Below are 27,784 nucleotides of genomic sequence, written 5' to 3'. Positions count from 1 at the left end.
TTGAAAAGATCTAGCACTTGCGTCACATCAAGACAAAGCTCCCCGCTAGGATTTGGATCCAGAAGCACAAGGTAGTCGTCAACGTACCTATACACCTTTTTTACATTTGAATTTTCTAATTTGGCATCCAGTATCCTGTTTACACGAGCAAGATAAAGGTCACTTAAAACTGGCGCAATACAGGAACCAATGCAAATTCCTTGTTTTTGAAGATAAACACTTCCATCCCACTTGGTGAACGTCGAGCGCAGTTACATGGACAAGAGTTCAAGAAAACCCTGATTAGATATGCAGATGGTGTTTACAAACTTCAGTTTATCGTAAGCATCAATAGCCTCTTGAACACATACTAATAACTCATTATGTGGCAGTGAATAATATAGATCTTTTACATCTATAGAGAAAGCTTTCAAATTACTGCCTACATGCGTCTTCAGGTAACCTATTACTTCTTCTGAGTTCTTCGTCAGAAAAGGATCATTCACTGGTAGCAATTTCAACTTGCGTTGAAGAAAAAGACCCACGCACTTTTGCCAAGTTCCACCTTCTGACACTATAATACGCAGTGGCCATTCTGGTTCATGGATTTTGATCAAAAAAAACATTTCAAGGCTTCCAGATTTTTTACTTTCGATTTCGCGGACCAGTTTACTCAGGTTTAATTTCTGACAAAGCTTCTTAGCTTCTGATTTCACTTTCGCAAGTGAGACATCACTCCTGCTATGAAACACGGAATCCAAAGCCTCATCTGCCTTCTGTTTCAACGAATTATGCGGGATGACCACAAAACCACCTTCTTTATCTGCAGGAAGCAGTGCCAGGCTATTTTCGCAAAGGAACTGTTTCACACGTTTTAAGGGCACGGCTTGCCTGGATGGCTTAGCTCGCGACACAACATCCACACCTGCTGAGATACACATTCCTACTTCGTTTCCCTCAGCGCATTTTGAAACATCTCTAACCAAGGTTAAGAGTTCAGGAGCAGACAGTTTAGGTTCAACAGCAAATTTTGGTCCCAGCTTCAGAGTGTCTTTCACATACCCAGGCAACTGTATGTCTCCCTCGATGCGGAATGCGTTGTTCCGGTTCCCTTGATTCTTTTTCTGTTGATTCTGTTTAGCCCGTAGCTGCCTGAGCAGAGGTCTCCAGAGGGCTTCCACACTGTCGTCAATTGTTGTTGAGTACTCTCGCCACTTGTTCCTTTTTGCTGCAGGTTGATTTTCCTGAAGGAACACTCTTGCATGTAGCAAGTCCATGTAAAGCCGAGCTTGCCTGAGGCATCCTGACCTCAGAATCTTGCAAATTCTTCGTCCATGTCCTCTCGAGGGTTCAAGGTCCCCGCAGAAGCGTTGCACGTCCGGCGGCATCTGTATCTGCGCCATGTATCTGCGCTCGACGTTCTCCAAGTGGAATGGAAGTGTTTATCTTCAAAAACAAGGAATATGCATTGGTTCCTGTATTGCGCCAATTTTAAGTGACCTTTATCTTGCTCGTGTAAACCGGATACTGGATGCCAAATTAGAAAATTCAAATGTAAAAAAGGTGTATAGGTACGTTGACGACTACCTTGTGCTTCAAGATCCAAATCCTAGCGGGGAGGTTTGTCTTGATGTCACGCAAGTGCTAGATCTTTTCAACAAGTGTTTACAATCGCTCATTGTTACACATGGAACGCCACAGTATAGTACTTTGTGATTCCTCGATATTAGAATATTTTTTGAAGGACACCAGGTGTGCTGCGCATATGAACCAAGGGAGAACAAGTCGCTACTGCCATTTTCATCGGGCCACTCAAAGTTAGTTAAGAGGGGCATAGCAAAGCCAACCTTAATGAATGCGCTTTCCCGCTCATGGCCTTACAAGTGTCTATCTAGCTTCCTGGCGCAAGTGAATTGCCTGAAACAGGTCGGTTTTCCGCAGCATATCATCACAGCTGTGGCCGAAAGTCTCCTTAAGACCACAAAACGCAGGCGACAGGATTAGCGGTGTACTTCACCGGAAAATGCGGGAGTGAAGCAGAAACGCGCAATCATACCGTACAAACACGGTATCTCGCACAGACTGAACATTGGCAATAACGCAAATGTAAGCGTCATCTTTTCAGCGCCAATCAAGCTGTCCAACTTGTGCAAGGCTAGCTTCTGTGGTTCGGAGAAGCCCAGTTGCCGGACAAATCACAAGGGAAGTCACGTTCCTTGTGAGAACAATATCGTGTATGAACTACCCCTGTCGTGCGGCAAAAAATACATCGGCCAAACGGGAAGGCGTGTAAATGATTGGTTGCGTGAACACGCAAATAATGTGCGAACTGGAGGAGTGGGGCATTTGGCTTGTCACTGCAGAAAACATGGATGCAGCCCCATTTATAAACAGTGCACGGTGATAGGAAGAAGCCCGACGCAAACAACACGTGAGCTAGTTGAAGCGGCGAAGATCGCTATTTTCGGGAGCGCTTGTGTTAGCGCGCCTTCAATTGATCTTTCAAAAAAAAAAAGAAAAAGAATTCGATTTTTTAAGCGTGACTCAGAGGGTGGTCTGATGGAGATAACATTTTAATCTTGCAATTACAAAAAACTTTTTTTTTGGCTATGCATGGTCGTTTTTCATCTTCCATATCATCCTACACGTGTCTCGTTGCTCTCTCATCTCACTAAAAATCAGTACATATGCGCATGCGTACGGTTGTGTGTGTTCCCTATATATATGTGTACCGCTTCATGGAATAAAACAATTGTTGGAAGTTAGCGCTGTGTCCGCGTCTTACCACTGTCCTTCGTCCCTTTTCGTGCGCTAAAAAACCTCACAAAAATCGTCGTAGGCACTATGGCCCGCAGCATTTTGGCTGTGGGCAGCCCTGAACGACAACGAAAATGAAATTGTGTCTCAGTGATGCTCATCTCCCCACCATATTAGAAAAACGGAAAACGCCACTTGCCTCCCTGCTGCGTGGGCGCGAATGCTATGACAATTAAGAGTTATCTTCATTCTGAGCAATAAAGCCTTGTTTTATTTGCTGCTATACGAACAAACGTGATTATCCGAGCTGCGGTACCACCAAAAGATTGGGAACAGAATAGAGCACGCTTCGCGTCGATTCTTGGCGTCACTATAAAAAAAAAAAAAGAAGACCGCGATGAAGCGCGTGCCAGCGAAACCTGTTGGTCTGCACTCGCAATGGAGAGGGTTGAGGGATCAACCTCACTGGTCCACTATTTCATATTTCTTTCGCTACTTCTATACTGGGCACCGCCAGCAGTGCCAAAGTACTGTAGGTTGTAGCACCCAAAACGATATTGTTTAAGAAGTTTTTGTTGAGTTAATAATATGACTTTGAGTCCTCAATTCTTGAAATTGAAGTGCTTCCTCTATCAGTGCTAATTAAGGGATTATTGAGGTTATGGTTATTGCTTATCTGCCATATTTTTCACGCTACTGAGTTACTAGTAATCACAAAGACACATAACTTCATAGAACATAGGGAAATATTCTTACAAAATTATCGTTTATTTTTGTAAAATTCTGTGCAGCTGACACAGACACTGTACTTGTGACATGAACTCATACAACAACAATAGTTTTCTGAAACTTTCGAGGGAAAGAAGGAAAGCGTGAAACATAACGGCAGGTTTCGCAGCGGCTTCTCGGAGCGAGCGGGAGAGGGCAAGTAAAAGCGAGCTGAACATCGCGGCGCATACAGCCTGTCGAGTCACACGCCGCCAAACTCTTCGGCCGCACCGAGTCTGAAGACGATCCAGAGAATCCCATTCGGGACTTTTGACGGCGGCTCTTATGCAACGTCGCTCTTAACAAACGCTTCGACGTAAACGCGAGGGCCGGGCGCGCTGGTTGAACGCCCTCTTTCTGCTGTCTTTGTTCGTCCTCACTGCGCGTTCTGAACGGAAGAGGGACCCAAGAGCCTCAACGCCTTAGAACACGCCTCACTGTATGTTTGGCGACTCCTGCTCCCAGCATGAACGCACGGCACGAACGCACCCCACATGAAACATCCCGCTAAGGCGAATAGTTTAGTGACCATTTTGCGAATTAAATTTTTTAGCCCGAACATTCGTGCAATTATTAACGCGATAGCGTTAAGGAGCTCGTGTCGCAGAAAAGCCGGTGTCGTCGGCGTCGGTGTCGGCGTCCGCGGCGTTGGCCGTGAGCGATAAATTACGGCAGGCACTTCATAAATAAAAAGCAACTTCCAAGATGGGCTGGGTGGGAATCGAACCAGGGTCTCCGGAGTGTGAGACGGAGACGTTCCCACTGAGCCACGAGTTCGATGCTTCAAAGCGGTACAAAAGCGCCTCTAGTGAACGCGGTGTTGCCTTAGAAACGAGCTGTTTCTAAGGCTCAGGCGTGCGTCGCTTGCTGAGGCGCACATTTCGTTGTCGCGCCGATTGCTGCGTTGCTCGACGCTCACCGCGTCCGATGCGGGGCGTGTAGTCGCTGCGCCGTAGCCCAATACCCCTTGGCGGGTCGACGGGAACGCTGTCGCGTTCCACTCTTGAAGGCGAAGCTTAAGCATCCTCCAATTTTTTCGTGTGGTGTTGCTGGAGCTGCAGCCGACAATTCTGCGGCGCAACGCATCGGGTACATGAGCTCGGGCTACTGGATACTGGAGCATTCTTTGCCATTTGCGCGCAGTCAAGCCGGCGGAAAGAGGGGTGTATTCAGGCGTATGACACCCCCCCCCTCCCCTGGCCCCTTGCACCCGGGGCCCATGGCCCCCCGGCCCCCCCTGTTCTACGCCACTGCTCATATCTTTCGCTAAGCCAGTTCCCGGCAGCGGTTGTAGGCACGCGCAGTTCCAGCGAGCACATATGGGTTACGGTTTGGTCTTCTTGCGCTACTTACGCGTCGTTATTACTCTGTACATAACATTATGCTAATTTGGTGCATGTTTTCGTTTCCGAGCTTCATTTTGACGCCTATTTGTTTGCGCAAGGTGCACTGGAAGGCCTCAAATCATACAATTCGGCGAGATAAAGGTGATCAGATACCCAGGTCTCACAAATCCCAAAATGATCTGAAGTTTTCAAAGAAGGCATTGCTTTCAGAAAAAAAAAGAAAACATTTTGCTGCGAGACGGCGGATTAAAAGGGAATCAGTAGTTTTTCTTTTCGAGAAAATGTTTTCTTGGCGGAAGAATGATATAATACCTGGCCAATGAGAAATGCCTTCTTCAGATGATGTTCATGTTGTAACGACAGTAAATTCACAACTGCTGGCTCACTTAAAGTCAGAGGCTCTAGCCTGGTCCCGGAAGAAAGGAAGCATTCGCTCCCGTTTCCTCTGCTCTTCCCCCATAGAAAACGGGAAAAGACTGCCGTCTCAACACTTCAATATTCTAAACTGAGTTGTTACTATATTTAGAGCCTCTTAGCAGCAAAAGTGCTTTAACAACCAGCGCAAATAAATCACGCACGGTATACATAGTCCAATACACTGTATCATAAACACCGAAGAACGGTGATGCCTTCGCGATGTGCGTGCAAGACTTGCTTCCGGTGCTTCGTCCCCGCACAACGCGGAAAGTTTCCGTGGCGAAGGCTCGCGCAGAATTGGACGTTTAAACTGCGGGGACACTATTGTGTAGTTTGTGCAATTCTTCAAACCCGTTACAGTTATGCATAGCCGAACTGCCATGCTATAGTCAATGAGTGCCTGAAAAAATATAAATGGCACTTTCTTAGCTACATCATATTTTTTATAACATCGCCTTTGGTAGGTAGCACAATTATACCCCTTTATAAAAATTGCTCATTGAGGCGGCCATCACGTCTGGCAGAAATCAATATGTTTATCAGAACAATTGTTATATTTACAGTAATTACGATTTTAATAATTTACATTACGGTACTTATTTCGATCTACGAAATGTAGCTAGTGAGTACGCAAGGCATATTGACTTAGAACAAATTCTGAGGATAGCGCCGGTTGCGAGACATGCAAAGATACATGGTTGTTGCACTTACTTTTTAAAGAAAACGCTCTTTTACGCGCTGAAGCACAATAGTAACTGGAACGCCAATGCAGTTCGTCCGACACAGGGAATATTAATATCTCGGAACCGGCGTAGTCCTGAGAATTCCTTCTCAATGCATAAGCATTGCGAACTGACCCGCTACAACTCGTAAATTGAAATATATCTGGTAAAGTAAATGAAAAGATAGTCACTGTGCCTAATTATGATAGTATTTCAATTAGGAATTTTGGTTCCTCGTAGAAGTAGTGGCTGCCTCATCGAGTAATTCAGTTGAAGGGTTAGAGTTGTGCTGTCTGACTTGGGGCAATCGTCTAAGAATTCGCAATGACAAAAATATCACGGTGGACACACAGAATAACCGATATCGGTTAGTAAGTAGAAAACGTGCGGAGTTTCGTTGCCTCCGACTCTGGTGCGCAGTTCAACACGGTTGTCTAGAACGTGCTAAGTACGTTCAATAGACTCTGCAGGGAGACATTAGCGATTACACTTGACCTAAGATAAGACATATGTGGCTATGAACGACAATTTTTAGATGTCGTGAAACAAAAAGATTCCTTCAGTCGTTTCAAAACATTAAAGAAAGCTAAATTATCATGCTCTAAGTCCATGCCATTAATAACGTTTCGTTCAAAAGCTTTTTTTTTGCAGACGTCTGGAACACATTTTACAATAGACGTGAAATGAGGTGTTCCCCTTTTCCAGAAGAGTTACCTAAAGTTTCGGCAGAATCTTTGGCCATCTGGGTCGCATTATTCATGTATTTTAACTTCTATAAGGTATACAATTATTTTTACAAATTCGCAATGAGAATGCGATGTCCACGACATCCATTATTTTTTAAATATTAAAGGCTAACACCTGCACTGAGTCTTTTTCCTTCTATCTTTTTGCAGACGAAGGCTAAGGGCATAGCATCTGTGGTTCTTTTTACGAATTTCCTTCGCATCAACAAAAGGCTAAGCAGATGCTTGGTATAAGCTTTGTTTCAGTTCACAGTTACTTCCCCTACGGCGTGCGTCACCATCATATCATTGTTTTGGCACGTGAAACCCCAGAATGTAATTTCCTTAATTTCCTACATTGAAATTGAAGCGCGTACTTGTTTATCCTTTTTGCAGTAACCCCCTTTAATCTGATAACAACTGCTAAATTTACCGCAAGGCGCAAGCGCGCGCTTGCCTGCTTCCTTAGATCATTCTCGATTGTTTCCGTCGATTATATCTGCTGTCTGTGTCGCCTCCGGACCCTGTTCAACGAGGTTGCATGCGCCACGCGAATAATGTTGTACGTCCTGGAATACACGTGAGCACCAGCGTTAAGGTTTTAATCTCAGGCGATTCGTAGAGAGATAAAAAAGAGATAAATATAGGCTATCGACACATGTGCTCGTTACTATACTTTCTACCAAGTGTAACTTTTTTTATCGGTAAAGGTTCCCCAAATAAACACTTGCGTGACTCGCCGTCATGCCGCCGTCCATTTCCTAGGATGGATGGATGGATGGATGGATGGATGGATACTGTGAACGTCCCCTTTGGAACGGGTAGGTGCGTTGCCCTACCAAGCTCTTGTTATTACGTTGTCTACTGTCCTACGTACGTTAAAAAGAAGAAAAAGGAAAGGAAAAAACACGACAAATTCCCATAACCAAATTTTTTGATCTCCTATTGTGAACTTTGTTTTGCTACGCCTCCGTTGTTTGTTGTTTCCCTATTTCCACCAATCTCCCAATCGCCTGTTGGTAAGCTCGAGTGCGGACATGTTTACTTTTCCCCCTGCTTTCGCTGAACCCTAGGGAGGGCTTCAAGGAAGCCAGAGGTGCTTAAATCGACCTCTGGGAAGATATCTTCACCTTCTAATAACACACCTCCATCGTTTCCCTAGCTTTGCTGCAGCAAGCACATGCTTATTCTGCCTTGCTGTATCTCGCCTTGTAAGTGCGTGTTGAAAGGAATCTTGATCTCCTTTCAAAAAGTAAAGAGCTTCCCCTTGATTTATCATAAATTGTTTCTTGCGTGATTTCGGTTTTTCCTGTTAAGTTTAGTTACTCTTAGCTGGTTTCTTTTCTATTGCCGCCACCAATTAGATTATCTCAACCTCTCTGATTTTCCGCTTGACCCTCTTTGTTGCCATGCTGCTCATTATAGATGTCCTATACTTGCTGGTAAAATTCCTACTTCTTTTTCTCCACTGTGAATTAATGTTATTTGTGCACAAATATCTGGGTACTCTCCCAACGCATTTGCTTTATTCGATATCCCTTGATCAATCTATTTTACTGTGAGCTTCCCTCACTTCAAAACTTGTCCATCCCATATGACCCTGCATAGTTTCAATTGTAGTCTTCCCGTGAACGTCCAATGCGAGGCGTCCCACTGACCATTGGTTGCCATTGAGTCCTGATTGTACCCCTGATTTAAAGCAAACAACCGTATCTCCAAGTGTAAGTCCTGGAACCATTCTACCTTTACACATACCCTGGACTTAGTACCACTTCGTACCTATCTGTCCTCATAGCGCTCTGTGTTTCATTATGGCCGCATTGCCCTTGGCCTTTACTGTTATGTTTTTCCTGTGTTCCCACATATCTATTGCATTCGTTTATTCATATACCAGGGTAGTTATATTCTTTCACGGTAGGTATTTAATGACCCTTATTGACACTATCTGTTCACTGTTTTAGCTGAATATCATAACACCTGATTTTTAGCGCTGCATCTCAGACCTAAATTCTCGCTTTCCTGTTCACAGATACTAGCTAGACGTTGCATATCACTTTGCTTGTTAGCTAACAACACAATATCGCCCGCATAAAAAACTGGAAACTGATGCTCTGCTACTTTACGCGCGTCTTTTTATGAGAGATTAAACCCGAAATTACTTTCCTCTAGCGCCCTTTCAATCCTTACCATGTACGTCATAAACAGCCGCGGGGATATAGAGCACCCCTACCTCAGTCCCTGGTTAATGTAAGCTTTCTCCTTGCTACTCCTCCCTTCCCATTCAACGGAAACGTAATTTTCAAAGTAAAGCTCTGTCAAAATTAGTAGGCTATCGTCGCCTAAGCCTTCCCCTTCCATAATACACCACAAAATGTTTCGGTCTACGTTGTCAGACGCTCCTCTACGCAGTGGCGACATGCGGCGGTGGAGCTACGGGTTTGTGTACCGGACGTCCCTGCAAAGCCATGAACCAAGCCTGCGTTGTTAGGCAACACAAACGTCGCCTCGGGCCATGGCGCTATCTTCAGGCTACAAAAAATCTCAGATTACGAACTTCTTACCGATAAGACCATAAAGCACATGTCCACGACAGCAGCAACGACAGCCCTAGTACCGCCTACACCGATCCTGCTGCAGCAGCCCAGTGAGCCACCAACCTTATGTGGATGATCATTTCCAGACACGGAAAGACAGCTGTAGTCGTAGAAATGATCGCTACATTTGTCACTGCAACAGTGAGAAGCTGCATTCTGTACACATCTCATTGGAAGATGTCGCCAGGAATTGTTGCGAGAATCTACTTTTGACCGGGCAACGTAAGGCCTTTTTCAATGCGGCTTCCCGAAGACCTTCAGAAGCGTCGCGTGGAAAGAGCGCGCCGAAACTCTGCAAGATGCCCGGATCCAGCTGCTTACATTTAGCTGCTTACATCGAAGATATGACTAGCGTCGTCGACACGTTGACGCCGACATGTCTGAAGAGAACAAATTCCGCTTGCTAATACGAGGTGTGAAACAAAACGTCTTCGCTTGAGTACTTCGCAACCCGCGCAGGACCGTTGCGCAATTAACTGCCGAAGCTACAACCATCGAGAGGACGCTGGAAATGCGCACTCGGCAATATAAGCGACACCTGCTCACATCGAGGCGCAAAATATAACGAATAGGCTCCGCGAATCTGAGAGACCAAGAGGAACATTGTGCATGGATAACTTCGAAAAATGCTCCCTACGTCGCATATTCATGAGGTTTGATTATGGCATCGTCATCGAAAAGATCCCGCGGTCATTTGGAGCTTCCAAAGTGCACCCAGAATTGCCACAGTTACAGCTGGAAGCGCTGACCTAAGCCGCCGCTCTCCGCGCGCCCATCCACCTGTTGCCAGTGCTACTTTCCGAGTAAGACAGTCGTATGGTGCAGTCCGCACCAACGCCGGCTTTCCTATCACTGTGGACTGCCGGGAATGTCTACTTCCGATGCCGATATCGCGAGATATTTACCTACGAAGGTTCGCCAAATGGCCGCATCCGATTGCAACTACATCCCAGTCACTGACTGGAGGATTTACCTACGAAGGTTCGCCGAATGGCCGCATCCGATTGCAACTACATCCCAGTCACTGACTGGAGGATTTACCTACGAAGGTTTGGCGAATGGCCACATCTGATTGCAACTACATCCCAGTCACTGAATGGAAGCCTCGACGGCCTTTTCGTTCGCCATCGCTAAGACGCTACATCTCTACACTGCGCCGCCCGAGCAGCGGCCAGTCCGTCAGCCCTTATCTGAAAAACTGATAGCAGGAAGCGATGGAGGTACGGTTGGTGTTCGTTGAAATGCCCAAATATTCCGCCGCTGACGGTGACGCTTCCAGATCCGTCTCGACAACGGAACAACGACACGCCGCCTTAACAACACTTCACGTGCGACATAGCAATAGCGGGAGAATGCAACGCAGACGTGATCCGACGCCACAACCTAACTGTAATGCAAGACAAAGAACCACCGACCTGGACGTGCTTCTCGACGGTCACACAGCCATCATTATAGCCGCAGTTCTTGGTCCGTCCTTATCCGCAGAAAATAGCCCCAATCGCAAACTTTCCGCAGCCTGCCGACAAGAAAGGTGTTGTGTATCCTCCATTATGGAGCCAAAGCCCCCTCACCCCCCCTCCCACGCTGGGGGCCGCCGACGATGTGGAAAGGAGGACTCCCCCCCCCCCCCCCAAGGGGCGCCTGACACTTGATACCCCTCCAAATGCGTGCCTTACTGACGGGCTCGATCTACGAACAGCGACCGGCGGTGCGGTGGTGCCTTCCAAGTGCGGAGCGGGTTCTTGCACCCGCGGGGTGCAAGAATGCCTGTATGGCACGGTGTATTATGACTTTCCCCTTCTCTCTACTCTCTCGCCTTTCCCATACCTCCTATTCTAAAATGTAGGAATCTTCTAGATGCGCTCGAAGCGAACGGACGTCTGTCATTTTTCCAGAAGGTAAATGTTCCCCGTCTCTCATTCCACAACATTTTGCTGCCGAAACCCGGGAATAGAGACGTCAAAAGATGGATATCAACAGAATCCAGTGAAGAAGGGCCGTGGTGCGAAGATCTACAACCAAGCTGTTCAACGAAGTATTCACCATGGACAGAAGCGCAATAATCGTTAGCTGGAAGGAAAGATAAATCTTTTTTTTCTTAAAGAAGACTCATTAAAAGAGCTAGATCGGGAGATAGAAAAAGGCGTTGAAGATGAAGCTTTCGAAGAGGAAGTTGCATGCTCCGAAATGTACAGAGGAAAGATCAGCGTGGACAAAACAAAGGTACAACGCACGCTACGCGACTTTAGCTGCACAAATGCTACATCAGATAGCACACTAAACTCTTTAGATCAAAGAGAATCTAGCGCAAACGATTCGCAAATACGCCCCACCGTAAAGCTTCCAAAGCTCAAGATCGAAAAATTCAACGCAGAGCTTCGAGAGTGGCAAGGTTTGTGGAGTCAGTTTGAGTCGACTATCAACGCTAACCAGAACCTCTCAAACGTAGACAAATTCAAGTACCGTAATAGCTACTTGACCGGAAAGGTGGCGGCTGCGGTAGCAGGACTTGATTTGTCGGAAGGCAACTACGATGTTGCTCTCTCACTATTAAAGGAGAGGTTCGGCAGAAAGGAAGTTATTATAGAAGACCACATGTTACGGCTACTTAACATCAAGCCATTGCGTAACTCACGGAATCTCGGTCAACTGCGCAGCCTTGTCGACGAAGTAGAGACAGGTGCACGCAGCCTCACTTCTTTAGGCGTGAGTGTTGGCACTTATGGAACCGTAATAAAGAGAGTGGTGCCTGCCGACCTTCGTCTGGAATAACAACGAAAAAATGGGGCTACGAACAAAGGAAGTGAGCTGGAGGAGCTTTCGCATTTTTTGAGAAAGGAGGTTGCGACGTGGGAGATCATACAGCGGGCCGAAGCTCCGAGAAACGATAGTGCCGAATTGGTAAAGGAAAGGCGCAACAGCAACATTAAAATGGCGAACATGCCTACTGCAGCGGCACTGCACACCACGATCAAGGACAGAACAGGATGTCTATTTTGTAATTCGAACGGCAATGAGACCGGCAACTGCAACGCCAAGATGTCTGTGGCGGATAAGAGAGAGGTGCTGAAGCGTGACAATCGGTATTTCCGGTGCACAACAAGGGGGCACGCGGCAAGACATTGCCGCAAAGCTAAGTGGCTCAGGTGTGCGCATTGCAAGGGCAGACATTTAACGACAATGTGCGACCCTGACTTCAGGAGACGCCGCAACACTGATGAAAGGGATGCATCTTCGTCACCGGTGATTGAGCAAGCCACGGTGTTGAAGTCCTCATTAGGCACGGGAGATGACTTGATGTGCACTGGAGAGCAGCAGTTTCTCCTGCAAACAGCGCGAGCTTGGACAGAGCGTCCACATGAACGTACACTTGTCAGGCTTCTCGATGGTAGCAGTCAGCGAAGCGTCATCCTTTGCAACTTATCCGAAAAGCTGCAGTTAAGGTTACTGGGGGAAGAGCCCTACTAGAAAATCCTATTTGTTTTCAAACGGGTTTCATCAAATAGGGTTATGGAACGGGACCCCGTTTGATCCTGTTCAGTCCTGACCTGTTTAAATCCTGTTTATTCCTGTTTAAACCTGACCCGTTTAAATCCTGTTTAAACCTGACCCGTTTAAATCCTGTTTAATCCTGACCCGTTTAAATCCTGTTCAATCCTGACCCGTTTAATCCCGTCCTATCTAACCCAGACCTGTTTGCCCCTGTTCAGACCTATATTTTACTACATTCATACCAGGTCCTTTCAGAATGGATTGATGTTGCTTAATATAATTTACTCTTTAAACCTATTTTGTACACTTGTGTATTTGCGATCAGCATTGAAGAGAAGTAGATCTGCATTATGTTTGCAACAAGAATGCCACTTTCACATGTAGGTTTGCCTGGCACATTGCTTGATACGAAGATGAACACAATTTTCGGCATAAATTGATTAGCACTACCAACACTGATGTGATATATCATGAACAAGTTTTGTATGACCCACGAGTACGTTCTCTATGTATGACCTACAAGAAAATGCACGCTGAAGAAGACTGTACCTCATTTTCCTATTTACTACAAGTATGCAAATGTAATTCTTGCAAGTTTAGTATATGTTCGATCACTTGTACTCGTCCTTTTTGCTGTAATGGTTTGTTGACAAATCCACAGTAAAGCGTAATTTTGGGGTGAAAAATGTCAGGCAAAGTATTGGCATGTACTTGTAAGTGAAAAAGACAAGTATATTTTACGTAGGTATTTCTGTACACCCACTTGAGCTTTCATTAAGCCTGAAGTCCTCCGGCTTAAGTAAAAGCATGTCATAAATGTCCCAAGCACTGTTTATTGGACCTTCTAACGGTATTTCGATGCATCCAGTCTGCCGAGAGAAGACCGCTGGAGTGGGTTGCTTGGGTGAGAGCGAGCAGGGCACCTGAAAAAGTAAAGCCAATAATTTATCTTGACTCATGCAACAGGTTGGCACATAGGCAAATTTGCCTATGTTCCCACAGATAAGAAAGGTTCAGCATTCCGGTCATAGGAGATAATGAATAAATCTTATTGAAAAATATGTGGTTTCATGCAATGCCTATGTTTCAAGGGAACATGGATTACTGTGGGAGAATAAGCTGTCATAATTAGCAGGCGATTGAAGCAAGTGTTATAGGAAAAAGATGGACACATCGTTTGATTTACAATAATTACTAGTATTGAAGCAACAGAATACAAACAAGAAATACCTTTAAAAACAACACCGACAGGTTGAGATAATAAATTATTCAGAAACTAAACCCTTCTGCCAGCAAAATACCGTAGTGTACTGGCTTTGACATTGCGCTGCTCAGGCAGAGGGCATGGGATTGAATCCCGGCCACAATGGCTGCATTTAGATGGCAGAGAAATGCCAAAACCCCTATGTTAGGTCTATTGGGTACATGTTAAAGGAGACTAGGGATCCCGCCAACTTGAAGTTATAAAAACCGGAGTATATTTCGAGATAAGCAAACTCACAAAAGTAGAAGGCCCTGGCCATGCGAATACCATATAAAGCCTTTTAAGGTAGGTGCCAGCAGCCGCAAAATTTCTTGTAAAAGCGAAATATAGCAGAAGCGTTATTTTTCCGTAGATCACTTTTGCAAGGTATTTTACAATTTGACACCCGACATGTTGGGCAGCTACGGGCAACAGCAATTCTTGCACAGATCATAGCAAACACTGTTGCACCTAGGTATACATAGACACATAGGTATAGGTACAGTCACCGACTGATTTTCCGGACTCCGAAAATTCGAACATGATTACTCGGTCTGCTTCACGGCACCGCCATTCTCCCCATGGACCATAATGTATAACAACTTCCGAAAGTTCGGACGCCTTGCAACCTCTCGTCTGATTTTTCGGACACTCCTTGAGCCAACTTGATCGAGAGCACCATGCACCGACTCTGACCGTTGCATGGTTCTACTTGCTGAACGCCATTTTTGTTTTGAACGGAGCCACCTTGCTGCCCCACGAAGTGGCGCTACTGCAAATCCCTGCTCATCATCATCGTTTCTGCCTGGTTTGTAGCTACAGCAGTTCCGGTCTCAGCTTAGTATGCCATGTTAAGACAATCCAGCAGCTGATTTGTTTGTTTCTTCGTGCACGACGCTGCGAGTAGGCCAGGTTTTTGTTTGTGCAACTGATGTCGGCGTGACGATGTTTGACAAAGCAAGATGGGCCAATTCATTTCACTAATATCTAGAATAGCTACCCGTAAGCACCACCTACCTTTCAACAAGATTTGCAAAGCAAAAAACCTCATCCTGAAAAGTCTGCACATGAAGACATCGGTAGCATCATCAGCGTGGGACCTCAAGATAATTCGGCAAGCCAGGAAATTACTGACAGCATGAGTGCAAGCATGCCAACAGGAAATCAGTGGCTGAATAATGCACCTTCTACCAATTGGTAGACAGTGCATTTTCGCAAAGCCCTAACTACAGCAGATCATTGTTCAGGAGTTCCCGAATGCACAACTCCATGCCATTTTCACGCCGACTCTAGGGAAGCACCTCTGCACAGTTGCAAGAAAAAAAGCTAGATGCCCCAAGAGAAATGAGCCCACTCAAGCCATCGAAGTTATGTTTACCTTGTCTTCCTACAACTACTCGAAACCTAGGACTGCTGTTTTGCACAAGGGAACAAACGTCAACATTGGTGCCTCGCCCAACACAAGTGGTCTGCGCCGTAGAAGGTGCCATCAGTCAGCCCACAGATGAGGCCCACATCAGTGCTGTCAGTGTGCTGTACAAATTGCAGAAGCACAGCCTACAAGCTTGTCTGCCTTAGTGTGATCGCACCAATGAACGAAAACCAACGAATCAAGTTTGTTTCTTGCCGAGAACAGTTGCCTCATGCTGGATTTTCCTACAATTCTTTCTAAGCACAGATAATGCTTGGTTTGTTGTGTAGGCATGTAAATAATGAAAAGGCCTGCATCACTATCTCTGAAAAAAATCATGTAACAAAGCTTGTACAGTACACAGGTGCAGTGTCTATCACATACCATTTCGTACAGTAGAGGCTACATCGGATAAACCGACCAATGTATAAATGACTGGCAGCGTGACGAAGCAAACTTGATGCGCGGGTCAGTTAGCAGTGGTAGTGCACTGCTCTCGGCGCACATGCACCTATGTTTGAAAGCTGCTTGATCGTGACAAAATATAAAGACAAAAGCGCTGGAGAGATATCTGATGCTTTTCTTATATGTATGACGAGGAACCTAGCACTAGCTCCCCATGCAGAGAATTACTAGACAGTGAGACTGCTTCTTATCATTGTAAAACAAGTGTCACGCTCACCATGTGATGCGTCCTTTTCGTTTCCGTGCGAACAGCATGTATTCAGATCTATTCTCCCCCTTTCACCTTTTGCACAATATCACTGTGCGAGCAATAATACTGAACTGTTAGTAGCAGTCTGTCGGGTTGCCTCCTTTCTTTCCTTGTGAATTGTGTGCTAAATAAGGCTTTTTTTGGTGAAAGAGTGCTAGTTTAACGCATAAACTAGCGCCATGGCACTTTGCAATAAAGGAGTTATAATTCTCTAAAAATATGTCCATGCAGAACAGTGCCAAAAGAACACCTTAAAGAAAGAACATGAGTGTATCTATCATAAAGACCAATCCTTGTCTTTTTTCCTTAACATAATTTTCAATACCGATATTGAAGTACAAGCTCACCATATTATATCACCTTGTCAAGGAAGCAAGGCACAATGGTGCCCAACTGTCGCGAGACCAACTTGGATGTGGAGATCAGCGCAGATCAGCAACATAGCATGGTCTGCTTACACTTCTTCTCCAGGTCCAGCCATACCTATAGCAGCTATAAAACAAGTGAGCTTAGAATCACAAGCGAAACAATATAAAAAGTGACACTGAACAAAGCAACTTTCGTTAAGCATAAATAGGATCGAAATGCTGACATTATGCCCATAAGTAACTTCACTTTGAGCAACAAAGCATCCAATTTAAGAAAGATTATATGTATGAGCTATCTATGTGAGAAAGATTAATCGAACGCCCTCTATTTGCCATACTCCTCCCCTTATGCATGGATGTCTCACTGACTGAGTGAGCTGGGCTGATCCCAGGTATAGTGTAATTAAAGGTTGTCACTTGGTGGGCCAATCCCGACACCATTGCATGACTTGTACAATAATTTTAATGTGTATTGTAATGCTGGCCATCCTGCAGGCACTGCAACATTATAGCACCCATAAGTCTAATGGTATTACCTGATAAGGTTAACTAATAAGTGTCCCCAGAAGCATAACTCGGCATGTATACTCGGAGGCCATTATTATTAGAGAAGCAACAGCAGAGGTGAAGCTTTATCCTGTGCCATATGCAAAATGGCCGAGCACGCCCAGCTTTTTGGTTACATTCTCACTTGTGACCACTGCAGCAGGCTGACTGACATGCGTAACCAGCAGTTTCTAGGACCAAATTTTCATAACCTGCAATTTTTTTTACATCTGAAGAGATCAGCCTTAAGCTCCATGATGCGCTGCACTCGAGAAGCATTATAAACTGGCAACATTTAAATTCTATGCTGCATGGTTTGTTGCATGCTTTAGGAATTTACTTATTTATTATACACATAGCTCATAGGCTCCAGTTGGAGTATTGCATGAGGTGGCAAGAAAACATCATCATCAGCCTGGTTACGCCCACTGCAGGGCAAAGGCCTCTACCATACTTCTCCAACAAGCCCGGTCATGTACTAATTGTCACCATGCCGTCCCTGCAAACTTTTTAAGCTCATCCGCCCACCTAACTTTCTGCCGCCCCCTGCTACGCTTCCCTTCCCTTGGAATCCAGTCCGTAACCCTTAATGACCATCGGTTATCTTCCCTCCTCATTACATGTCCTGCCCATGCCCATTTCTTTTTCTTGATTTCAACTAAGATGTCATTAACTCGCGTTTGTTCCCTCACCCAATCTGCTCTTTTCTTATCCCTTAATGTTACACCTATCATTCTTCTCTCCATAGCTCGTTGCGTCGTCCTCAATTTGAGTAGAACCCTTTTCGTAAGCCTCCAGGTTTCTGCCCCGTAGAAACCTGGAGGCTTACAAATTCTGAACTAACAAGGAGAACATTCAACAAAACAAGTCAGACCAAAGAAGAAAAAATAACATACTCTCATAATGGGACTACGTATCTGGCAGCTAGCTTATAAAAAAGACAATTAGGAATGTTTTACTACTGGTAGCGCTTTAGGGGCAGGAATGTAGAATTCCAAGCTTCATACACTTTTAAGCCACCTTTCGTGGCTTTTTGTTTTGAAGTTCTATTCTCTGTACTATTATAGAAATGAATACCCCCCTCCAAAATAAAACGAAGAAAAACATGTAATGCACAGTAATGTAACACAATAATGTAATGCACAACAGTGAATACTTAGAAAAATGTAATTAAGAACATGGAGTCTATGTGGGCACAGATGTTAGAACTCTACATGAAAGCATAATAATAAAGGTGGGCGAAGCATTTATGCTTTTGTCGGGCAACCTGCAGCAAGACATACAGGTAAAAGGATATGCATGCCTCACAACACAGTCCCTAAAAATATCTGTCACAATACAGTGAGTAGGTATATCATGCATATCTACAATAGCCCCTAATTATATTTAACTCAGAGGGGGCTACCTATGTAACTTGATCAAACTGCAGGTGGGCCAAATTCTAAATATACGATTCAAGTAGACAGAAAATGGACGTTATGAAAATGTATCTACAGCAAAAGTGTTGTACATTATTGTTGTACATTATGTCATACCCGCCAACCTGTGAACATAATATTTTGTAAAAATGCTGCAGACACTAAATTCTTTGTTGGGGACATAGCACACATTATTTTAAAGCTTGCTCTCAGCACCCCCATTGTTGCATACACACACACATTATTAATAAAGGGAAAATCACACATCTACCCGCTCGTAGCAATTGCTACAAAAGAAACCCGTAGGGATTCCTCGAAAGGAAAGCCTCACATATGAAAAAAAGAAATCGTCCAGGTCTGGGAGTCAAACCCGGGACCACCGCCTTTCCGGGACAGCCGCTTTACAATCTAAGATGACCAGGCGGCTAGCAGATGGCCGGGCGAAGTCGAATTTGTCGACAACATGAAGCAAAGGCAAGGGTCTGACGTAATAGTTCTGCGGAAACGCGCAAGGTGTAGAGAAGTAATTAATAAAGGGGAAAAAATATTACGTCAAACCCTTGCCTTTGCTTCGTGTTGTCAACTAATTCGACTTCGCCCTGGCATCTGCTAGCCACCTGGTTATCTCAGATGGTAGAGTGGCTGCCTCGGAAAGGCGGTAGTCCCGGGTTCGAGTCCCGGACCAGGACGAATTTTTCTTCAACTGTGCGGCTTTCCTTTTGAGGAACACATACGGGTTTCCTTTGTAGCAAATGGTGCGAGCGGGTGGACGTCTGATTTTCCCTTTATTAATTACTTCTCTCCACCTCGTGTGTTTGCGCAGAACTATTACGTCACACACACATTATCAACCATTATTTAACTTGTCGTGCAGCACAAAAAGCAGCAGCGAGCTTGAAACCAGTAACTGACAACATTGTTTTTTTTAGATTACAGAGCTTTACGCTGCTTCAGGAATTTATCTGACCAAACTTCCCAAAAGCAAGTGCCCCTCTGATGTTCTCGTTAGAGATATTGCATTGCTAATAATAAAGCAGTACAAGTACCATTGCAATTAATTTTTTACATGCATTTTAACAATGTCATGCCGTCAATCTCTCAACAGCTTTAAAACATCTTAACCAACACAACTTCGTTGTCTTTCTAAAGTGACATTCATAAAATTGTAAAATGAGGCCACATTTGTAAACCCACGAAAAATTCAGGAGAGTTTCCAAACATGGATGATACCAACAAAATCTGCAGCTCGTGTAAGTGGCAGCAACTGCTTTGCACACACCTTGTCACAGCATGCACATCAGGTACTTTTCCGTGCTGTTGAGGCTGCAGAAGTGCCGCAGGTGCATATGTGGAGGTGCCTCTGGTTCACAAAATCTTGCCATCCCTAAACAATAATAAATGCTCAATTTATTGTAATCCCTGCTGAAACTGTAAACTTGTGATATAAAAAGATCACGTCATATTTTGATAAAAGTCTCATACAACCAGTTACATGAAGCTGCAACTGGTTGTGCAAATATCTGATGGTAACATCACAGGCGGTTAAATAACACGTAAATCGAACTGTAGCAAACATGAATCTACTATGAAAAGGTTCACACAAACGTACAGCTGTATAACGTGAAATGTGAATTGTACTATCAAAAAATTCCGTAGGACATGAAAAGCGTTCAAAAACCTAATTTGTTTATGCGGCGCAACAAAGCACTGCTCCCAAAGGACGATGCGCTCAAAATTACAACAGACCACCTCTATTTCTGGAGAGACAATACAGAAAAGAGAAAGATTTTTCCATTAAAAAGAAGCATTGCTTATGTAATTTCGGCTTCTCTGCAAGATCGGAACCCTTTACAAGTACACGAAAACACACAGGACACTAATACACGTCATCTGACGACACTCTATAAACAGAAGAATTTCCATACAAGCTAAAAATCTGGCCATGCGTCAACGAAGGAATCGGGTGCTATCTCGCGCAGCTGTTAGCTGTGAAGACCGACACATCGACGTACTACTTCTAGAAATGCCTATACCATTTCTCAATGAAAAATTATGTACACAAACAGTAACTTTCTTTCCTTGAATTTTTGTGCCCATTTAGATCAAAGAACCACCCGCGCTAGCGTGCTTCATAGGTGAAAGTAAATAAACCACAGATAGAGCTGTTGGTAACATGAATACGTTTTAGGGCAATTTCCATGGAACTTTTTGCTAAATGTGCACTGCGACATGAAGAACAACCATTTGAAAAGCACATTTATAATTCTTGCTGCTTTACAAATCCGGATTCGGTTGTTGTACGGATCTTGCGATACGTACAACAACGCACACTTCACGAACCATAGACACGAAGAATGCGCGCAAGCGCCGGACTTACCTTTCTCGGCGTACTCGGAAAACGCTCCTTTTAGTGTCACAGGTGCCGCGGAATCGACTGCACCAACGGTCCTTCCGGCGCACACACTGTTGAATTGCGGATCAACTACAGGACGTAAGAGCACAACTTTCACCAAATTCTTCCGTACAGTGCGATACGATGCGACAGTGCCAGAGGATGAGATCCTTTTCATGAGCCCGGAACAAAGGAAGCGCGAAGGGTCATATCTTCGGCATCGGCGCACCACACGAAGGATACTGCGGGCTTCATTACGCGGTCCCAGGGGTTTTGTGATTCTCAATGCATACAAGATGCACCACAATTTTTCTCGGCACAGCGTACACACGATTAAACAACTACATCGAACGGCGTCAATACACAGCCAGCACTCATATGTAGCGACAAACTGAAGACGGCAAAATAATATCACCTGTAACTTTACCGGCGCTACCTGTGGTGCCATCTGTAGGCCGCCACCGTGCTTTCGGTGATCTCATGGATGGTGACGGCGTTGTATATCGATGTTATGCGAGTCGTACAGCGTCTTGTACGACGTGTTTCAGCAACGTTGCTTTTAATAGAGAGGACAGCAATCTGCGTATACGCCGTATAGACGTCTCACCCACTTGAAAAACACAACAGGAAATTTTCAGTCGTATTTTGGGACGTCGTGACTGTCGTTCTGTTCTCTGTAGTGTGACGTCCTGTAGTCGAAAATTCTGTAGTTCCTGATAAATATTTGATTAAAAATTGACAGAGACCAATTTAAGGATATGTGAAATTATTAATACAAAAAAAAATTAAAAAAAATAAAAGTAGACAAAAAAACGCATACGCTGGGAATCGAACTTCGGATCTACCGGTCCCGAGACAAGCATCTTACCACTGCACCACGCCAAACATAGTTGATATTGAATTGTTTAAGCTATGTCAAGAGTGTAAATCGCTGTCTGGGTTGCTGTTTACATTTACATTTTAAAAGCCAAGATGCGCTTTCACTTCACCGCGTCAACTGCCGCATCTCTAGATGAGCAAAAGTGTTACCATCGACAGGTACATCGTGGAGTGCTAGACCATCGATTTTGCTGTAACGATATCCATATTTGATAAGAAATTCAGAAGTAGACAACGGTGACCGGGGACACTGAGGGTTGTTACTGCTAATTCCGACAGTTGTCTCTTGCTCTTTACACTTTTGAGCTCGCATATAATTCGTGTTCAATGCTATATAGCTACATAAACACTCGTGGGTGAGTCTTCATCCCGACAGAATACTGGCTTCTCACGGCAGCGCTGTACCAGATTAATGAGACCCGAGCGAGACAGCTTTTCACGCAACTTTGTGGAACAATCCAAAACTTCTTTTCCGCTTCGCATAAGCTTGTGGGAATATTTCTGGGAATTAACTAATGTCTCAGTGTAACCGCACATGTAAGTCCACAGGCTTGTGGGCCCCATCTTACCAAATAAAACAAAGCGGATACGCAGCCATTCCCGCAGATGGTATGATTTTGATCAGCGGCCGATTTTGAGGAGGCCGGTAGGGCGTTGCGGGGGGCTGGTGCCGCGTCGTCACGGCACAATTATAACAATTGGCCACGTCGACTTTAATACTGGTGTCGGTGCTATCAGTATTGCCGGCTTCAGAGAAGCACGATTGAATACCGCGCAAGAGAAAAGTACAGTGTACACCACCGATGCGAAGCTGACATGTTAATATAAAGGGCCGCGACCGAAGGTGCTTCTGTTGCGACTTCAGAACTCTTGGCCGTCGCGACCGAATGTTTCTGTTGCGACGTCATAATTGCTGTCGTAACGTCAGTAATGTCTGTCGCAACTACAGAAATGTTAGGAACATCTGTCGTACAACAGAAATTTCTGTGTTTGCAGCAGGAATTCCTGTTGTCTTTTTCAACTGGCCAGGACCGGGAATCGGATTGAAATTCGTAGCTAGCATATCGCAGTTTGGTCTGTGAATGTTCCGAGGTGGTCACGCAATTTCAGTAGAGCTTGATAATGGCCCCAATTCAGCACTAGGGGCTAAATTGTCAGGATGTCGAACAATAAAAAAGTTCCTCCCCAGTTCTATTCAAGCATTAAACTGGTATGCATGATGCCATCCAGTATGGTTGCCACAAAGCTCCAGATTAAACCAGCTTTTGTGACAAACAGGCGACCCTATATGGTGCCACTGCGTCCAGTATAAGCCAGTTTAGTTGCAAACAGGGCCCCTGTTAAGACCCATTTCTGCGTGAACTGGTCATGCCTATACCTGCTTGCATGCCAAACGGGACCCCGCTCACACCTGTTCGTGTGTGAACTGGTCCTGTTTATACCTCTTTGCATGCCAAACGGGACCCCGTTCAGACCGGTTCGTGTGTAAACTGGTCCAGTTTATACCTGTTTGCATGCCAAACGGGACCCCGTTCAGACCGGTTCGTGTGTAAACTGGTCCAGTTTATACCTGTTTGCATGCCAAACGGGACCCCGTTCCAACCTGTTCATGTGTAAACTGGTCCTGTTTATACCTGTTTGTTGCTAAACAGGTCCCTGTTAGAACCAGTTTAAACCTGTATAACCCAGCTTGAATTTAAATAGGATTTTCCAATAGGGAGGAGCTTAAAATATTCGCCTTTGGTGAGAAATCAGCCATAACACAAGCACAAAACGCGTCGAGTGGAGCTGTGGCTTAGAAAATAATGCGAAGGAAACGGGATGCGAGTCGGAGCGCTGGAAGTTCCTTGCATCTGCGCAGATATCAAGGCTACTCCATCAAATTCTGTTCTACTTCAGCTCTCAAGATTTCTCTTCCTAGTCGCAGACGCCTCGCAGGGCGGCGAAAGTGATAATATTGACCTTTTGATAGGCGCTGATCATTATTGGGAAATTGTCACGGTATCCACTCAGCGTCTCAGCTCCAAATTGATGGCAGTGGAGACTGTGTTCCGATGGACAGTCCAGGGCCAGCCAGGTCCGCACAAGGAAGTCAACAGTAGTCTACTCCTCGGCTGCTGGCGTGATGCGGATAGGAGTGAGTGAACAAATTTACAAGGAAATATCAGCACAGCCTAGACTTGACATGAGGAGGGAACGGAAGAAACTGGTACATAAGAAGCCGATCAATGAGTTAGCGGCAATAGGGAAAATAGAGGAATTCCAGATCAAGCTACAGAACAGGTATTCCGCTGTAACTCAGGAAGAGGACCTTAGCGTTGAAGCAATGAACGACAATCTTGTGGGTATCATTAAGGAGTGTGCAATAGAAGTCGGTGGTAACTCCGTTAGACAGGATACCAGTAAGCTATCGCAGGAGACGAAAGATCTGATCAAGAAACGCCAATGTATGAAAGCCTCTAGCCCTACAGCTAGAATAGAACTGGCAGAACTTTCTAAGTTAATCAACAAGCGTAAGACAGCTGACATAAGGACGTATAATATGTATAGAATTGAACATGCTCTCACGAACGGAGGAAGCCTAAAAGCATTCAAGAAGAAATTAGGAATTGGCAAGAATCATATGTATGCGTTAAGAGACAAAGCCGGTAATATCATTACTAATATGGACGAGATAGTTCTAGTGGCTGAGGAGTTCTATAGAGATTTATACAGTATCAGTAGCACCCACGACGACAATGGAAGAGAGAATAGTCTAGAGGAATTCGAAATCCCACAGGTAACGACGGAAGAAGTAAAGAAAGCCTTGGGAGCTAGGCAGCTGGGGAGGATCAGGTAACAGCAGATTTGTTGAAGGATGCTGGGCAGGTTGTTTTAAAGAAACTGGCCACCCTGTACACGCAGTGCCTCATCACTTCGAGTGTACCGGTATCTTGTAAAAATGCTAACATAATCCTAATCCATAAGAAAGGGGACGCCAAAGACTTGAAAAATTATAGACCGATCAGCTTACTGTCCGTTGCCTACAAAGTATTTAATAAGATAATTGTAAATAGAATCAGGGACACCTTAGACTTCCCTCAACCAAAGGACCAGGCAGGATTCATTAAAGGCTACTCAACAATAGACCATATTCACACTATCAATCAGGTGATAGAAATATGTGCGGAATATAACCAACCCTTATATATAGCTTTCATTGATTACGAGAAAGCGTTTGGTTCAGTCGTAACCTCAGGAGTCATGGAGGCATTGCGCAATCAGGGTGTAGAGGAGCCGTATGTAAAAATACTGAAAGATATCTATAGCGGCTCCACAGCCACCGTAGTCCTCCATAAAGAAAGCAACAAAATCCCAATAAAGAAAGGCGCCAGGCAGGGAGATACGATCTCTCCAATGCTATTCACTGCGTGTTTACAGGAGGTATTCAGAAACCTGGATTGCGAAGAATTGGGGGTAAGAGTTAATGGAGAATACCTAAGTAACGCGATTCGCTGATGATATTGCCTTGCTTAGTAACTCAGGGGACGAACTGCAATGCATGCTCACTGACCTGAAGAGGCAAAGCCGGAAGGTGGGTCTAAAAATTAATCTGCAGAAAACTAATGTTTAACAGCCTCGGAAGAGAACAGCAGTTTACGATAGGTAATGAGGCACTGGAAGTGCTAAGGGAATACATCTACTTAGGAAAGGTAGTGACTGCGGATCCAGATCATGAGACTGAAATAATCAGAAGAATAAGAATGGGCTGGGGTGCGTTTTGCAGGCATTCTCAGATCATGAACAGCAGGTTGCCATTATCCCTCAAGAGAAAAGTTTATAACAGCTGTGTCTTACCAGTACTCAAGTAGGGGGCGGAAACCTGGAGGTTTACGAAATGGTTGTACTTAAATTGAGGAAGACGCAAGCAGCTATGCAAAGAAGAATGATAAGTGTAACGTTAAGGGATAAGAAAAGAGCAGATTGGGTAAGGGAACAAACGGGAGTTAATGATATCTTAGTTGAAATCAAGAAAAAGAAATGGACATGGGCAGGACACGTAATGAGGAGGGAAGATAACCGATGGTGATTGAGAGTTACGGAATGGATTCCAAGGGAAGGGAAGCGTAGCAGAGGGCGGCAGAAAGTTAGGTGGGCGGATTAGATTAAGAAGTTTGCAGGGACAACGTGGCCACAATTAGTGTATGACCGGGGTAGTTGGAGAAGTATGGGAGAGGCCTTTGCCCTGCAGTGGGCTTAACCAGGCTGATGATGATGATCAGCACAGCTAAAGTCTTTCTGGGAGATCGAGGACGTCGGTATCAAGGAACATGAGCCAGTTCGTCACGAGGACGCGTCCTTCAGCACTGTAAAGAAACCGTCAACTATGAGAATGGCCCGTATAAGGTGTCGTTCCCTTAGATTTCGATGCTTTACGATGATGATGTATGGGGTTTTTTGGCGGAAGGGACAGGTATAGCCAAAGAGCGCCATGACTGTGCTAATGAGTTTGCAGTGTAATTATGATTAAAATGAAGTTGGTGTGACGTGGCTGTAAAGGGGCCTTAAAATATACGCTCTAAAGTGCGTAAGATCTGTATAATAAGATATGGCGATGACGTATGACTTGTACTATGAACATTTAGATGCATTTAAATAGAATTTTACGATAGGTAAAATATATCAAATTAGAAGAAATGCTAGAGCACTGCTGCCTCCTTAGAGCCCTTGAAACACAAGTGCCTGGAGGCATGTGCTATGCAAAACAATTATCGCAGTGGCATCCTGTGGAGAGAGGAGGCGCTACTAATGCATGGGACTAATAACATGTAAGACCACATCTCTGAGGAAACCTAGGACTGTGTCTGTATTAAAAAGCGGTTCTGGACCAAGAAACATTGCGGGATGAAGAGGAATGTGCTGTCGGTATGCTAATGAAAAATGTCTCTTTCTCTCCGATTCGGCTTCCCGACACTCCAGGAGGACGTGGAGTACGGTCAGCCTCTCCCGGTATCTACCACAGGTTGGAGGCTTACTTCCGGTGAGTAGAAAATTATGGGTGCCAAACGTGTGTCCTATTCTGAGACGACAGGATAGGGCACACGTCGAATAGGACACGAAATCGCGCCGACAGAATCTATTCGGCGTGATTTTGTAGTAGAGGGCCAGGTTCCTAACTGTGGTTTTGTCAGGTGGAGCTTATTATCCGTTTCCGCGTCCCACATACGTTGCCAGCGGTCTCGCAATCTCCTTCGCAAGAAAGGTCTGAGATCCGTGACAGGCACCGCAGCGGTAGGGTTAACAGCTTGCGATGCGATTGACGTGGCCATCTCGTCCGCCAGAACGTTACCCTTGATTCTCCTACGGCCAGGCACCCAGCATATAATGGTATGCTGGTTAGATCTGTACGCTTTACACAAGATGGAATATAGTTCAATAAGTACTGGATTTTTGTGTATATAGAGTGACATCAGGGCCTTCACGACACTTAGGGAGTCTGTATATATCTCTGCCTTTTGAAGTTTTGATTTTCTTATATGCTTCACAGCAGACAGTAATGCGTAGTCCTCGACCGTAAATATACTTGTTTCCGGATGTAGTACATCGGATTCTGAGAAGGATGGGCCGACGGCAGCATACGACACCCCGGCATTAGACTTCGAAGCGTCTGTGTAGAACTCTGCGCAGGAGTGCTTGGGATGGAGTTCTAGGAAATGAGTTCGAATTTCGATCTCTGGTGCGTGTTTTGTTACTTCTAAAAAGGATATGTCACACTCTATGACCTGCCACTCCCAGGGCGGTAACAGCTTGGTTGGATGCATTAGGCGAAGCTCGAGGAGTGGGACATGTATCTCATCACTAAGCTCCCTCACTCGAAGCGAGAAAGGCTTTCTTAGAGAGAGACGATTATAGATAAGTGTAGTGCAGGTCACATCGTTAACAGTGTTAAAACGCGGATGTTCAGGTTTAGAGTGCACTTTAGGAAATATGCGAAGCTGGTGTAAGATCTCTGCAGATTGAGTGGCCACTCAT

General features: G+C 44.9%; 1 long non-coding RNA gene across 1 annotated transcript; it reads right to left on the bottom strand.

The window, feature by feature from the left end:
* Positions 1-13,613: 13,613 nt before the first annotated feature.
* Positions 13,614-21,168, bottom strand: LOC142564095 (uncharacterized). The gene is made up of 4 exons (XR_012824483.1): positions 20,879-21,168; positions 19,781-19,885; positions 16,517-16,661; positions 13,614-13,723 (listed from the first exon to the last, which is right to left on the bottom strand). It is a non-coding gene; the product is annotated as an uncharacterized LOC142564095 (long non-coding RNA).
* Positions 21,169-27,784: the final 6,616 nt, after the last annotated feature.

The sequence above is a fragment of the Dermacentor variabilis genome, chromosome 11 (assembly GCF_050947875.1).
Source record: "Dermacentor variabilis isolate Ectoservices chromosome 11, ASM5094787v1, whole genome shotgun sequence".
Taxonomy (NCBI): Eukaryota; Metazoa; Arthropoda; class Arachnida; order Ixodida; family Ixodidae; genus Dermacentor; species Dermacentor variabilis.
Note: the sequence above shows the minus strand (reverse complement) of the source record. Positions and strands in the feature narration are given on the sequence as shown.